This window comes from Somniosus microcephalus, chromosome 5 (assembly GCF_052327205.1).
Source record: "Somniosus microcephalus isolate GS21.2 chromosome 5, FLI_Smic_1.0, whole genome shotgun sequence".
NCBI classification, from domain to species: domain Eukaryota; kingdom Metazoa; phylum Chordata; class Chondrichthyes; order Squaliformes; family Somniosidae; genus Somniosus; species Somniosus microcephalus.
The window spans coordinates 210,622,262-210,636,491 of record NC_140991.1 but is presented as its reverse complement, the minus strand read 5'-3'; positions in this window follow the sequence as shown (position 1 = coordinate 210,636,491).

The window sequence follows — 14,230 nt, the reverse complement described above, 5'->3', positions numbered from 1 at the left end:
GATTCTCAGATGTATTTGCAACTTGACATCTGTCATACACGCTCTTTTCCTGCTTCATCATATTGGCTATCTGTTTCGTCATCCAGGGAGCTCTGACTATAGTTGCCCTACCTTTCCCCCTCGTGGGAATGTACCTCAACTGTACCTGAACTATTTCCTCGTTAAAAGCAGCCCATTGTTCCATTACAGCTTTGCCTGCCAATCTTTGATTTCAGTTTACCCGGGCCAGATCCGTTCTCATCCCACTGAAATTGGCCTTCCCCCAGTTAAACATTCTTACTGTAGATTGCTCCCTGTCCTTTTCCATAGCTAATCTAAACCTTATGATACTATGATCACTGTTCCCTAAATCTTCACCTACTGACACTTGCTCTACTTGACCTACCTCATTCCCCAGAACCAGATCCAGCAATGCCTCCTCCCTCGTCGGGCCAGAAACATACTGATCTAGAAAGTTCTCCTGAACACACTTCAGAAATTCTTCCCCTTCTCTGCCCTTTACACTTTTACAATCCCAGTCTATATTAGGATAGTTGAAGTCTCCCATTATTACTACTGTCTCGTTCTTGCTCCTCTCTGTAATTTCTCTGTAAATTTGCTCCTCCATATCTTTCCCACTAGTTGGTGGTCTATAGAATAAAGCTAGCACTGTAATTGTACTTCTATTATTTCTTAACTCTAGCCATATAGATTCTGTCCTTGACCCCTCCAGGACATCCTTCCTCTCCAGCACTGTAACATTCTCCTTGACCAATACTGCCACACCACCTCCTATCTTTCCTTCCTTATCTTTCCTGAACACCTTATAACCAGGAATATTTAATACCCAATCCTGCCCTTTTTGGAGCCAGGTCTCAGTTATTGCCACAATATCATATTCCCATGTGGTTATTTGTTCCTGCAGCTCACTTACCTTGTTTACTACGCTTTGTGCATTCACATACATACACTGTAAACCTACCTTAGACCATCCTGTATTCTATCTTAGTTGGACCCCACCTAATACCTTACTATTTCTTACTTTAGTGCTCTCTGCCTCTCCCAATCCTTTGAGCACTTTATTTTCCCTTTCTAATGTTACATCCTGGTGCCCATCCCCCGCCAAATTAGTTTAAACCCTCCCCAACAGCACTAGCAAACCTCCCCGTGAGGTTATTGGTTCTCATTCCATCACTCTTGGAGCATCCTGCGCCCGCCAGTGAGGAGTTTCCACTGCTGTCCCTGTCAACACCATCTGCTCTTGCTCACTGGTGAAGTGTGAGACGCCAGGTGACAAAACAACTCTGTGGTGCACAGGACCCACCAAAGTGTGCATATCTGCGCTGGTGCTGGTGCTGGGATCTGCTGATGCTGCACCCTCAGAGGCTGGACGTTCCTCTGAGGAGTCGTCTTCCTCCTCCATCTGGACAGTGGGTGGTGGGCACTTGATGGACCTGTGGGAGAGAAAAGAGATGAATTAGAAGTGTTATAATAAGAATGGGTAATGTTACTATTATGCAAATGATGGCATTTCACTGGCTGCTGACATCAGTCACCACATGAATGACTGCCATATGCCATGTGGCTGTATGAGATGTAATTCTGTCACCAGGTTGCTGGGATGTCCCTCTCCCACCACCAGCAGCTCTGCAACTCCTGATATCTCCAGGGCCACCTCCTCTGCTGTTGTCAGTTGGGCCACCTCCAATTCTCTGCTTCTCCTGCGTGTTCTGGGCTCTTTTCTCCTGCAGGGAGAGAAAGAAGTGAACTTTGAGTGAGAGTGATGGAATGACTGTAAGGAATGGACGGGTTACATCTGTAGAGGGTGGCTATAAGGGAGTGGGGGACATTGCCAAATGGCCTCCTTCTGTGGTGTTACTTACTGTGATTGCATTAGGATGAGGGTGAGTGTCAGGGGTGGTTAGTCAGATGGGGATGTGAGTAGGTACATAGACATAGAGGGATGGGTGGACGTGCAAGGAGTGGGTCTGCTGACATCACTGTTGACTCGTTTTCAGTGCGGATATTTAAAGCAGCCTTGCACACATCCCAGTTGAAGGTTGTTGGAGGAGAGATAAAGCTGTTTGGGAGAGCTACAAATTGCTGCATGTCACTGAGATTTGTGTGGGTCATGGAGTCACACAGACATAAGGCTGTGCCAAAAATCCTCGATGCCTTTCTAGAAGTGCTGGTCCAGGGAGTCAGAGCACGCAGGGAGGTCCTGTTCCCTGTGGATGGCCACAAAAGACCAGCCAGAGACACCAAGAGGTCATGGCTGGAGATCATGGAGGAGATCAACAGCAGGAATGTTGTCAGGTGGATGTGGATCCAGTGCTGCAAAAGATTTAATGATCTCATGAGGTCAGGAAAGGTGAGTGCAATGCCACATTCAACTACATCCTGATGTGCCTGTCACCCCAACCCCATTACTCTGCCTTCCCAAGCCTACTCCTGCACATCACTCCTCACACCCACCTACCTTGCAGGTGCACCCATCCCTCTCTGTCTATGCACCTACTCACATCCCCATCTGACTATTCACCACTGACATTCACCCTCATCCAAATGCAATCATAGGCTGTAACACCACAGAAGGCGGCCATTTGGCAATGCCACACCACTCCCTCATAGTTACCCTCTACAGATGTAGCACATCCATTCCTTACACTCATTCCATCACTCTCACTCAAAGTTCTCTTCTTTCCCTCCTTGCAGGAGAAGAGAGCCCAGAACAACAGGGAGGGGCAGCAAACCGGAAGTGGCCCTCCAATATTCACCAATTTGACTCTAGCACAGGAGGTGCTTGAAATCTGTGGAGTTGCAGAGCTGTTGGCGGTGGGAGACAGAGAGAGGGGTACCTCCCAGCAACCTGGTGACAGAATTAAATCTCATACAGCCACATGGCATACATGGTGACTTGATGTCAGCAGCCAGTGAAATATCATCATATGCATAATGGTAACCTTACACATTCTTGTCATAAGAGGTCAAATTCTTCTCTTTACTCTCCCACAGTTCCATCAACTGCCCCCCCCCCCCACTGTCCAACTGGAGGATGAAGGCAACGCCTCACAGGAAGCTCCAGTCCCTGAGGGTGCACCGTCAACAGACCCATGCAAACCCAGCACCAGCGCAAACACGTGCACCTCTCTGGGTCCAGCGAGACATAGAGTAGTGCTGCCACCTGTAATCTCACAGATCACAAGTGAGCAAGAGCAGATGGCGGAGACAGGGACAGCAGTGGAGAGTCCTTGCCAGAGGACTCTCCACTGCAGTCCCTGCTGATTGCCTACTTCATCATGCTGATTGCTTGCTCTATAACACATCTGGTGGACATGTAGCTGTCATTATAATGCTCCTCGGCCTCATTGCTTGGTCTTCTCGACGGTGTCATTAGCTACGTCATTAGTGGATAGCTCTTGTCTCCAAGCAGCCAGCCGGTAACTCTGTTTGGAGGTACAAAGAGCTGAGGAAGGATGGACTGGCGCAGCACAAAAGAGTCATGACCTCTGCCGTGCAATCTGGTGTGCACATGCATGATGATCTTTTTATGGTTGCAGATGAGCTGCACATTGAGTGACTGGAAGCCCTTGCGGTTCACAAACACTCCTGGGTGATGATAGGGTGCTTTCATGGCCACATGTGTGCAGTCTATGATGCCGTGCAACTGTGGGAGGCCAGCCAGAGCTGCAAAGCTGAGTGCCCGATCAGTAACACTAGCTTCATCAGTGGCAAAGTTTACATAATTGGCTGACTTGTGAAACATGGCATTGGTCACCTAGGTGATGCATCTGTGGGCTGTTGAGGGCAGTGGTGACTTTGACAGCCACTGGTAAGGCATGTCCACCAGGTCCTCTGGACAGCAGGTCTTGTTCCAGCAAGCTACAAATGTCTGCGACGAGCTGGCGCGATAGCCTGAGCCTCCTGAAGCACTGCTTTTTTTAAATTTGTTTATGGGATGTGGTCGTCGCTGGCAAGGCCAGCATTTATTGCCCATCCCTAATTGCCCTTGAGAAGGTGGTGGTGAGCCATCTTCTTGAAGCGCTGCAGTCCGTGGGGTGAAGGTACTCCCACAGTGCTGTTAGGGAGGGAGTTCCAGGATTTTGACTCCGCAACGATGAAGGATCGGCAATATATTTTTAAGTCAGGATGGTGTGTGAATTGGAGGGGAACTTGGAGGTGGTGGTGTTCCCAGGTGTCATTTGCCCTTGTCCTTCGAGGTGGAAGAGGTCGCAGGTTTGGGAGGTGCTGCCGAAGAAGCCTTGGCGAGTTGCTGCAGTGCATCTTGTAGATGGTACACACTGCAGCCACGGTACGCCGGTGGTGGAGGGACTGAATGTTTAAGGTGGTGGATGGGGTGCCAATCAAGCGGGCTGCTTTGTCCTGAATGGTGTCGAGCTTCTTGAGTGTTTTTGGAGCTGCACTCATCCAGGCAAGTGGAGAATATTCCATCAGACACCTTACTTATGCCTTGTAGATGGTGGAAAGGCTTTGGGGAGTCAGGAGGTGAGACATTCGCCACAGAAAATCCAGCCTCTGACCTGCTCTTGTTGTCACAGTATGTAGCTGGCCCAGTTAAGTTTCTGGTCAATGGTGACCCCCAGGATGATGATGGTGGGGAATTCGGCGATGATAATGCCGTTGAATGTCATAGGGCGGTGGTTAGACTCTCGCTTGTTGGAGATAGTCATTGCCTGGCACATCTGTGGCGCGAATGTTATCTGCCACTTATCAGCCCAAGCTGCTCAGTCATGTCCAGGAAGCTCATCCTCTGCCTTGTATACCCTGAGTTGGGGGTATCGCCTCCAGTGTGGTGCACCCCTGTGCTGACACCCCTCTCTCCTGTGGACCATCAGGTCATTGAGGAGAAGACTGCTGGTGTAGTTGCAGCTGCTGCTGTTGTCGCTGCTGCTGCTGGTGTGGCTGGTGTTGTTGGTGCTGGGGCTCATCGTGGTCTAATTCTGAGGTCCAAGTTGAAACAGCATAAGCGGCACCCAAACTGATCTAATAGATGGCAGGTGAAGTGAAGATCAGAGGCCCAATCCCTCAATGTAGTGAGAGTGACTTCCAAGATTGCAGAAATGACCTGCAAACTCCTGAAAGCTAAATCTCTCTGCCAAAATGGTGTCAGCAAGAGCCTTTCCCTTAGACAAGGAAGCATGTATAAGGTGTGAGTATTTATGTGCTTTTTCCAGCTGTCACTTCATGAACTCGGACAATGGCCATTGAGCTCCCGCCTCCCCTTCACAGGCAAAGTTCCTGAGGTGCATAAATCCCTTGCGCAACCAGTTAAAGCCCAAACCTAAGGTTCAAAAGGCAGTTAAGGGTTCTGTAAACGAGCAGTTAAATACCTCAATGAGGTCGCCCACCTCTCCTGAGCGGGTCCATGGCATGCCACGAAATGCGCCCGAGTTAAATGCGGAAGTCAGAAGGATGACGGCGGGTTCCCGACGTGCTGTCAATTTCCGTACTTTTAACCCCCTCCCAAGCCAGCACGCTCGCCAATAGGAAAATTCCGGGCCAAGTCTTTTCATCCTTTCTTGATAAATATAACCTCACGGTTCTGGTATCATTCTTGTAAATCTTTTTTGCACCCTCTACAGTGCCTTTATATCCTTTTTATATTATGGCGACCAGAACAGTACACATTAATCTAAGTGTGCTCTAACCCAGGTTTGAGACAAGTTTAGCATAACTTCCCTACTTTTCAAATCTATCCCTTTAGAAATAACCCTAGTGCTTGCTTTGCTTTTTTAATGGCCTTATTAACCACTGTTACTACTTTTAGTGATTTGTATACTCCCAGATCCCTTTGCTCCTCTGCCCCATTTAGATTGTTATTTTCCAAGTAATACGTGACCTCCTTATTTTTCTTACCAAAATGTAGTACCTCACACTTCTTTGTGTTGAAATTAATTTGCCAATTATATGCCCATTCTGCAAGTTTATGAATGCCTTGTAATTTGTTGCAGTCCTCCTCAATATTGACTATCCCTCCCCACTGCCGCGCGCCCCCCCCCAAATTGGTGTCATCCACAAATTTAGAAATTGTGTTTTTAATTCCAAAGTCTAACTCATTAATATAAATTGTGAACAACAGTGGTCCCAGTACTGATCCTTGTGGGACCCCAATTTCCACCTTCTGCCACTCTGAATAGCTACACGTTACCCCTACTCTCTGCTTTCTGTCTTGCAGCCAGCTAGCTATGCATTCTACTACTTGTCCCCTGAATCTGCATGCTCTGACCTTATTCATTAGTCTATTACATAGCACCTTATCGAAGGCTTTTTTGGAAATCTAGATAAATTACATCTACTACATTACCCTTGTCTACTCTCTCTGTTCCCTCTTCAAAGAATTCAAAGAGGTTGGTTAAGCAAGACCTACCCTTTTGAAATCCATGCTGACTATTCATTATTATGTTTTTGGTTTCTAGATATTTTACCACTTTTTCCTTTAATAGGGATTCCATTATTTTTCCTACCACCGATGTTAAATTGACTGGTCTATAGTTCCTTGGAAATGTTCTATCTCCCTTCTTAAATATAGGTATTACGTTAGTTATCTGCCAGTCCTCTGACACTACACCTTTTTCTAATGAATTGTTAAATATGTGTAATAGTGTCTCTGCTATCTCTTCTCTAGATTCTTTTAAAATGTGCAGTTGCAATCTGTCCAGACCAGGGGGGGAAAGTTCAGTATCGCCCCGCTTGGGGCGCAATTATCGGCCGTGCGCAAAGTTTAGCGCCTGGCACTAATTATCGCCTCTGACTGCAAATTTGGCTTTTATCACCCCTGGAGCTGATTGGAGCACTAAATCAGGCGCTTCACAACTGTCTTAAGGTGCAAAGGCTGGGGAGTGAGGCGCTACCTCAGAGCACTGGCGAAGCTTATCTGATGTCAGTCAGCAATGGAACACAGACACACTGGCGCTGGCCAGTTCTTAAAGGGGAGGGTTGATCTTGCTCCCCATCCACATCCTGCTCATTGCAGCCTTGAATCTCGGCCTGGAGAGACCTGTACATCAAATCTGCTGGAAAGAAGAATGGAAAGACCCAGGGAAAGAGCTCAGAGTGCAGCCCCCACAGTCTCTTCTAAATCGGTACAAGGAAGGGCAAATTAAAATGAACCTGCAAAGTGCTGCTCAGTACCCAAAACTCCTTCACACAGCGTTGAATCTCTCCAGAAGTCTATCTCTCTCTCTCTCTCTCAGAATGCGTGGTGCAAAAATGTCACCAACAAAAAAAGGCAGGAAGCGGTCGCCTTTAAAAAGCGCTCCCCCAGTCCCTTCCTGACTGCAAAACGCTCCCCTCAACCTGTCGTTGCTAGCGCCAAGCGGTAAGGCAGGGAGCGCCACTCACTATCCGGTCCGGGGCGCTACCAGTGCATTGCACACTTGACTGATGTCACGATCTGCTGGCGCAGGAGAGCGTGGCGGTAGTGTTTAGCGCAGCCGCAAAATGTCTAGTTAATTTCGCGAGCGGTGCAAACAGCGCCGCGCCCAGGCGCTAGTTGCTTTGTGCCCGATTAGCGCCCTTTTAAGGTGCTAACGGGAGGCGCAAACCAACTGAATTTCTCCCCCCAGGGGTTTTATCCTCTTTGAGTTTGATTAGTTTATTTAATATTTTTATTTTAAATACAGTTATATAATTTCTAATCTCATCTTCCAGTTTCATATCCACCTGATCCATCTCCCTGGTGAATACTGAAGCAAAGTAATTATTTTTGCCATTTTGCTATCGCTACCTGGGATTTAATGCTTTTCATCCCTTAGTGGCCCTATTCCCATGTCGACTATCCTTTTTTATTTATGTGCCTGTAGAATATTTTACTATTTTGTTTTTTGTTCCTTGATAATTTAATTTCATAGTTCCTCTTTACCTTCCTAATTGTTTTTCTGACTTCTTTCCTAATTTCTTCGTATTCTTCTTTGTCATGCTCTCCCTGCTCTCCGTGTACTTAGTGTATGCCTCTTTTCTTACTCTCATTTTTCCCTTTTGTCTTTATTCATCCATGGTGTCTCATTATATTTTTGTTTTTTAGCGGAACATATTTTTCCTGGACTCTGTTGAACCCCGTTTTAAATGTTTTCCATTGCTGTTCTACATCGTTGTTTTCCAATATCATTGTCCATTTTATTTTCCCAGGTTCTACTCTCAGCCCCTCAAAATCAGCTTCTCTCCAGTCTATTACCCTGGCCTTTGTCATGCTTATGTTCTTATTATCTTAAAGCGAATTATATTATGGTAATTATTGCCTAGATTTTCCCCTACTTATCTGCTCTGGTTCATTCCCCATTACTAGATGCAGTAGCGAATCCTCCCTTGTCGGGCTTCTTACATACTGGGTTAGAAAGGAGTCCTGTACACGTTGTAGTCCATTCCCTTATCCCTTATCCCCTTTACCTACCTCTTCTGGCCAATTAATTTTGGGGTCGTTGAAATCCCCCATGATTATTATTCTATGTTTTTTTACTCAGTTCCCTAATTTGTTTACATATTCCTCCCTTCACCTCCCTTCCACTATTAGCTGGTCTGTTGGCTACCCCTATTAGTGTGATTGATCCTTTATTATCTTTTGACTCTATCCACATGGATTCTATTTCCGTCTTACTGATGGTTGCATCACTTTTTTCTACTCCATTATGTTATCCTAATAAGTACAACTATTCCATCTCCCCTTTATCCCACTCTGTCTTTTCTAAATATGTTATACCCGCAATGTTTAATTCCTAGTCCTGATTTTTCTGTAGCCATGTCTCAGTAATCCCTGCTATATCTGGTTCCTCGAAATGTGTGCATTGCTGCACAGTTTAACTCATTTTTAATAGTTCCTCTCACTTTATTTTTAACCATTTTTTACACTCCTGTTCTATAACTCTATTTACTCCCTGGCCATTTATGTCCTCCCTTAGTTTAGTCTGTCCTGTGCTCTCCTTTCCTGTTTCGTTTCTTTTTAGGCTTGTTTAATTTCTTGTAGATCCCTCCCCCTTCTTATGAGTTTAAAGCCTTTGCAACCTCCCTATTTACCCTTTCCGCTAGGACATTGGCCCCATTCTGGTTCAGGTGGCGCCCATCCCATCGGTACATCTCCTTCCTGTCCCAGTACTGGTGCCAGTGTCCCATGAAAAGGAACCCTTCTTTCCCACACCAGCCCTTTAGACACTCTTAATTTGTCTGTCCCTATGCCAATTTGCATGTGGCTCGGGCAATAATCCAGAGATTATTACCCTCGAGGTCCTGCTTTTTAATTTAGCTCCTAACTCTTGATACTCCCTCAGCAGGACCTCCGCCCTGTTCCTACCTATTCATTTGTTCCGACATAGACAACGACAACTGGATTTTCCCCCTCCCTTTCCAAATTCCTCTCCAGTCACCTCAAATAGCTCTTACCCTAGCAACAAACCCTTCGGGACTCTCCCGTGGCTGCAGAGGGTGCTATCTATCCCCATAATTATTGAATTCCATATCAGTGCCACATTTCTATTCTGCTCTTTCCCCGCCTTGGACAGCCTTCTGAGCCACAGTGCCTTAGTCTGCATTGTGGCTGTCCTCCCTCTAGTCTTTCTCCTTGTCCGCACAAGTAGCGAGTACATCGTACCTGTTGGGCAGCACCACTGTCTGCGGGACCTCTTTCTCGACCTCTCCTAAGTCCCTGCTAGTTTGACTAGTTCAGTAAACTATATCCCGCTCTGCTCACCCAATACTGCTGGCTCCCTCTGGTACTTTGCTGCCAGCTTCAATTGTGGGGAGTTAGTTTAGTATGCAAATCATGTAAATCCTGGGTAAATTTGCAAATTTCCAATTAATTGCTACATAACTAGCAAAAAAAGTTACCACCAGTTTAGTGAATTAATCAACATTCATCCTGTTTACACCCTGAACCAGTTTTAGGAACATGAGTGACAGTAATTGCTTGCCCCGTTAATGCTAACTAATAAAATTACTGCATTTAAACACACAAAAGTGCTAATAATCAGAACAAATTAAACTCCTAAGGAAACAGTAAGCTGAGAGTATATACACTGTTCATAGTTTGTGCTTTTTAGAACTGTTGCACGATTATAGCACAGATAAAGAATGCATTGAGTAATCTTTATGTAAAATCCATTAATATCACAGCTGCTTACTCTTTGTTTTCTTTTCGATTTCCCTACTGTAGGCTCCTGTGTCTGCCCTTGCATGTGATTCCCTTCTCAATCATTCTGTACTGTTCTTTAGGCAGTTTGGTTTCTTTTGCATTTTACTTCCTTCTTCTTGCAGAACACACCTGCTGGGTGTGACTGCACTCATAAGAACATAAGAAATAGGAGCAGGAGTAGGCTATTCAGCCCTTTGAGCCTGCTCCGCCATTCAATAAGATCATGGCTGATCTTCTACCTCATCTCCACCTTCCCGCAATATCCCCATATCCCTTGGTTCCCTTAGTATCCAAAAATCTATCGATCTCTGTCTTGAATATACTCAATGACTAAGCATCCACAGCCCTTTGCGGTAGAGAATTTCAAAGATTCATGACCCTTTGAGTAAAGGAATTTCTCCTTATCTCAATCCTAAATGGCTGACCCCTTATTCTGAGACTGTGACCCCTGGTTCTAGACTCTGCAGCCGGGGAAACATCCTGCCTGCATCTACCCTGCCAAGACCTGTAAGAATTTTATACACTTCAATGAGATCACCTCTCATTCTTCCAAACTCTGTGGAATATAGGCCTAGTCTACTCAATCTCTCCTCATAGGACAAGTCCCCCATCCCAGGAATCAGTCTAGTGAACCTTCGTTGCACTTCCTCTAAGACAAATATATCCTTCCTTAGGTAAGGAGACCAAAACTGTACACATTACTCCAGGTGTGGTTTCACCAAAGTCCTATATGGTTGCAGTAAGACTTCTTTACTCTTATACCCCAATCCTTTTGTAATAAAGGCTAACATACCATTTTCTTTCCTAATTGCATGCTGTACCTGCATGTTAACTTTCTGTGATTTGTGTACAAGGACACCCAGGCCCGCCTGCATACCAACATTTCCCAATCTCTCGCCATTTAAAAAGTATTCTGCTTTTCTATTTTTCCTACCAAAGTGGATAACTTCACATTTTTCCACACTATATTCCATCTGCCTCGTTCTTGCCCACTCACTTAACCTGTCTATATCCCTTTGCAGCCTCTTTGTGTCATCCTCACAACTTAAAGAAAGACTTTCATGACCAACGGACATCCCAAAGCGCTTTACAGCCAATGAAGTACTTTTGAAGTGTAGTCACTGTTATAACGTAGAAAATGTAGCAGCCAATTTATGTACAGCAAGCTCCCACAAACAGCAATGTGATAATGACGAGATAATCTTTTTTTCATGATGTTGATTGAGGGATAAATATTGGCCAGGATACCAGGGATAACGCACCTGCTCTTCTTCGAAATAGTGCCATGGCAACTTTTACATCCACCTGAGAGAACAGACGGGGCCTCGGTTTAATGTCTCATCTGAAAGATTGCATCACTGACAGTGCAGCACTCCCTCAGCACTACACTGGAATTTCAGCCTAGATTTTTATGCTCAAACTCTGGGTGGAACTTTGAACCCACAACCTTCTGACTCAGAGATGAGAGTGCTACCAACTGAGCCACAGATGACACTCTCTTATTTTCCCACCTAACTTTGTATCATCAGCAAACTTGAATACATTACACTCGGACCCCTCATCTAAGTCATCGATATAGATTGTGAATAGCTGAGGCCCAAGCACTGATCCTTCCGGTACCTTGCCAGTTAGAGCCTGCCAACCGGAAAATGACCGTTTATCCATACTCTTTGTTTTCTGTCCATTTACCAATCCTCAATCCATGCTAATATATTACCCCCAATCCAATGAGCCCTAATTTTATGTAACAAGCTCTTGTGTGGCACCTTATCAAATGGTGTTCGAAAATCAAAATACACTACATTCACTTGTTCCATCTTAGTCGCAATGCGGACTCCGCCCACTGAGGGGCACAATGGACATGATCTTCACTGTGCGTCAACTACAAGAGAAATGCCGGGAACAGCACCAAATGCTGTATGTGGCCTTCTTTGACCTCACAAAGGCCTTCGACACCGTCAACCGTGAAGGATTATGGAGTGTCCTCCTTAAATTCGGCTGCCCTCAAAAGTTTGTCACCGATCTCCGCCTGCGTCATGACATCATGCAAGTCATGATCCTAACCAATGGATCCTCCAAAGACCCAATTCACGTACGGACCAGGGTAAAGCAAGGCTGTGTCATTGCACCGACACTCTTCTCGATCTTCCTGGCTGCAATGCTCCATCTCACCCTCAGTAAGCTCCCTGCTGGAGTGGAACTAATAGAAACATAGAAACATAGAAGTTAGGAGCAGGAGTAGGCCATTCGGCCCTTCAAGCCTGCTCCACCATTCAATGAGATCATGGCTGATCATCCAAATTCAGTACCTTGTCCCTGCCTTCGCCCCATATCCCTTGATCCCTTTAGCCTTAAGAAATATATCCAACTCTTCCTTGAATATATTTAATGAACTGGCCTCCACCGCCCTCTGTGGCAGAGAATTCCACAGGTTCACCACTCTCTGGGTGAAGAAATTCCTCCTCATTTCAGTCCTAAATGGCTTACCCCTTATCCTTAAGACTATGACCCCAGGTTCTGGACTCCCCGGCCATCAGAAAAATCCTTCCTGCATCTAGTCTGTCCAGGCCTGACAGAATTTTATAGGTTTCGATGAGATCCCCTCTCAATCTTCTGAACTCCAGTGAGTATAAGCCCAATCGACACAGTCTCTCCTCATACGTCATTCCTGCCATCCCAGGTATCAGCCTGGTGAATCTTCGCTGCACTCCTTCCATGGCAAGAACGTCCTTCCTCAGGTAAGGCGACCAAAACTGCACACAATACTCAAGGTGCGGTCTCACCAAGGCTACAACTGTAGCAAGACATCCTTGTTCCTGTACTCGAACCCTCTTGCTACGAAGGCCAACATACCATTTGCCTTCTTAACCGCCTGCTGCGCCTGCATGCTTAACTTCAGCGACTGGTGCACAAGAACACCCAGGTCTCTTTGCACTTCCCCTTCTCCCAATCTATTGCCATTCAAATAATAATCTGCCTTCCTGTTTTTGCCACCAAAGTGGATAACCTCACATTTATCCACATTATAGTGCATTTGCCATGTTTCTGCCCAATCACCCAACCTGTCCAAATCGTACTGGAGTTTCACGACATCCTCCTCACAGCATACCCTCCCACCCACCCAGCTTTGTGTCATCTGCAAATTTGGAGATATTGCATCCAATTCCCTCGTCCAGATCATTAATATATATTGTGAACAGCTGGAGTCCTAGGACCGATCCTTGCGGTACCCCACTAGTCACTGCCTGCCACTCGGAAAATGACCCGTTTATTCCAACTCTTTGCTTTCTGTCCGCCAACTAGTTCTCTATCCAAGTCAATACCTTGCCCCCAATCCCATGTGCCTTAATTTTGCACGCTAATCTTTTATGCGGGATCTTATCAAAAGTCGTCTGAAAGTCCAAATACACCACATCCACTGGTTCTCCCTTATCTATTTTACCAGTTACATCCTCAAAAAATGCCAGTAGATTAGTCAAGCATGATTTACCTTTTGGAAATCCATGTTGACTTTGTCCGATCCTGTCACTGCTTTCCAAGTGCTCTGCTATTACATCTTTTATAATGGACTCTAGCATTTTCCCCACTATCGATGTCAGGCTTACCGGTCTATAATTGCCCACTTTTTGTCTACCACCCTTTTTGAATAGTGGGGTAACATTAGCTACCCTCCAATCCATGGGTACTGTTCCAGAGTCTATCGAGTTCTGGAAGATGACCAGCAATGCATCTACTATTTCTAGGGCCACTTCCTTAAGTACCCTGGGATGTAGATTATCAGGCCCTGGGGATTTATCGGCCTTCAGTCCCATCAATTTTCCTAACACCATTTCCCTACAAATACTGATTTCTTTCAGTTCCACCCTTTCATCAGACCCTATGTTCCCCGGCATCTCTGGGAGGTTATTTGTGTCCTCCTTTGTAAAGACAGAACCAAAATATGTATTTAGTTGGTCTGCCATTTCTTTGTTCCCCATTATAAATTCCCCTGATTCTGACTGCAAGGGACCTACGCTTGGCTTCACCAATCTTTTTCTCTTCACATATGTATAAAAGCTTTTACAGTCAGTTTTTATGTTCCCCGCAAGCTTACTCTCATATTCTATTTTC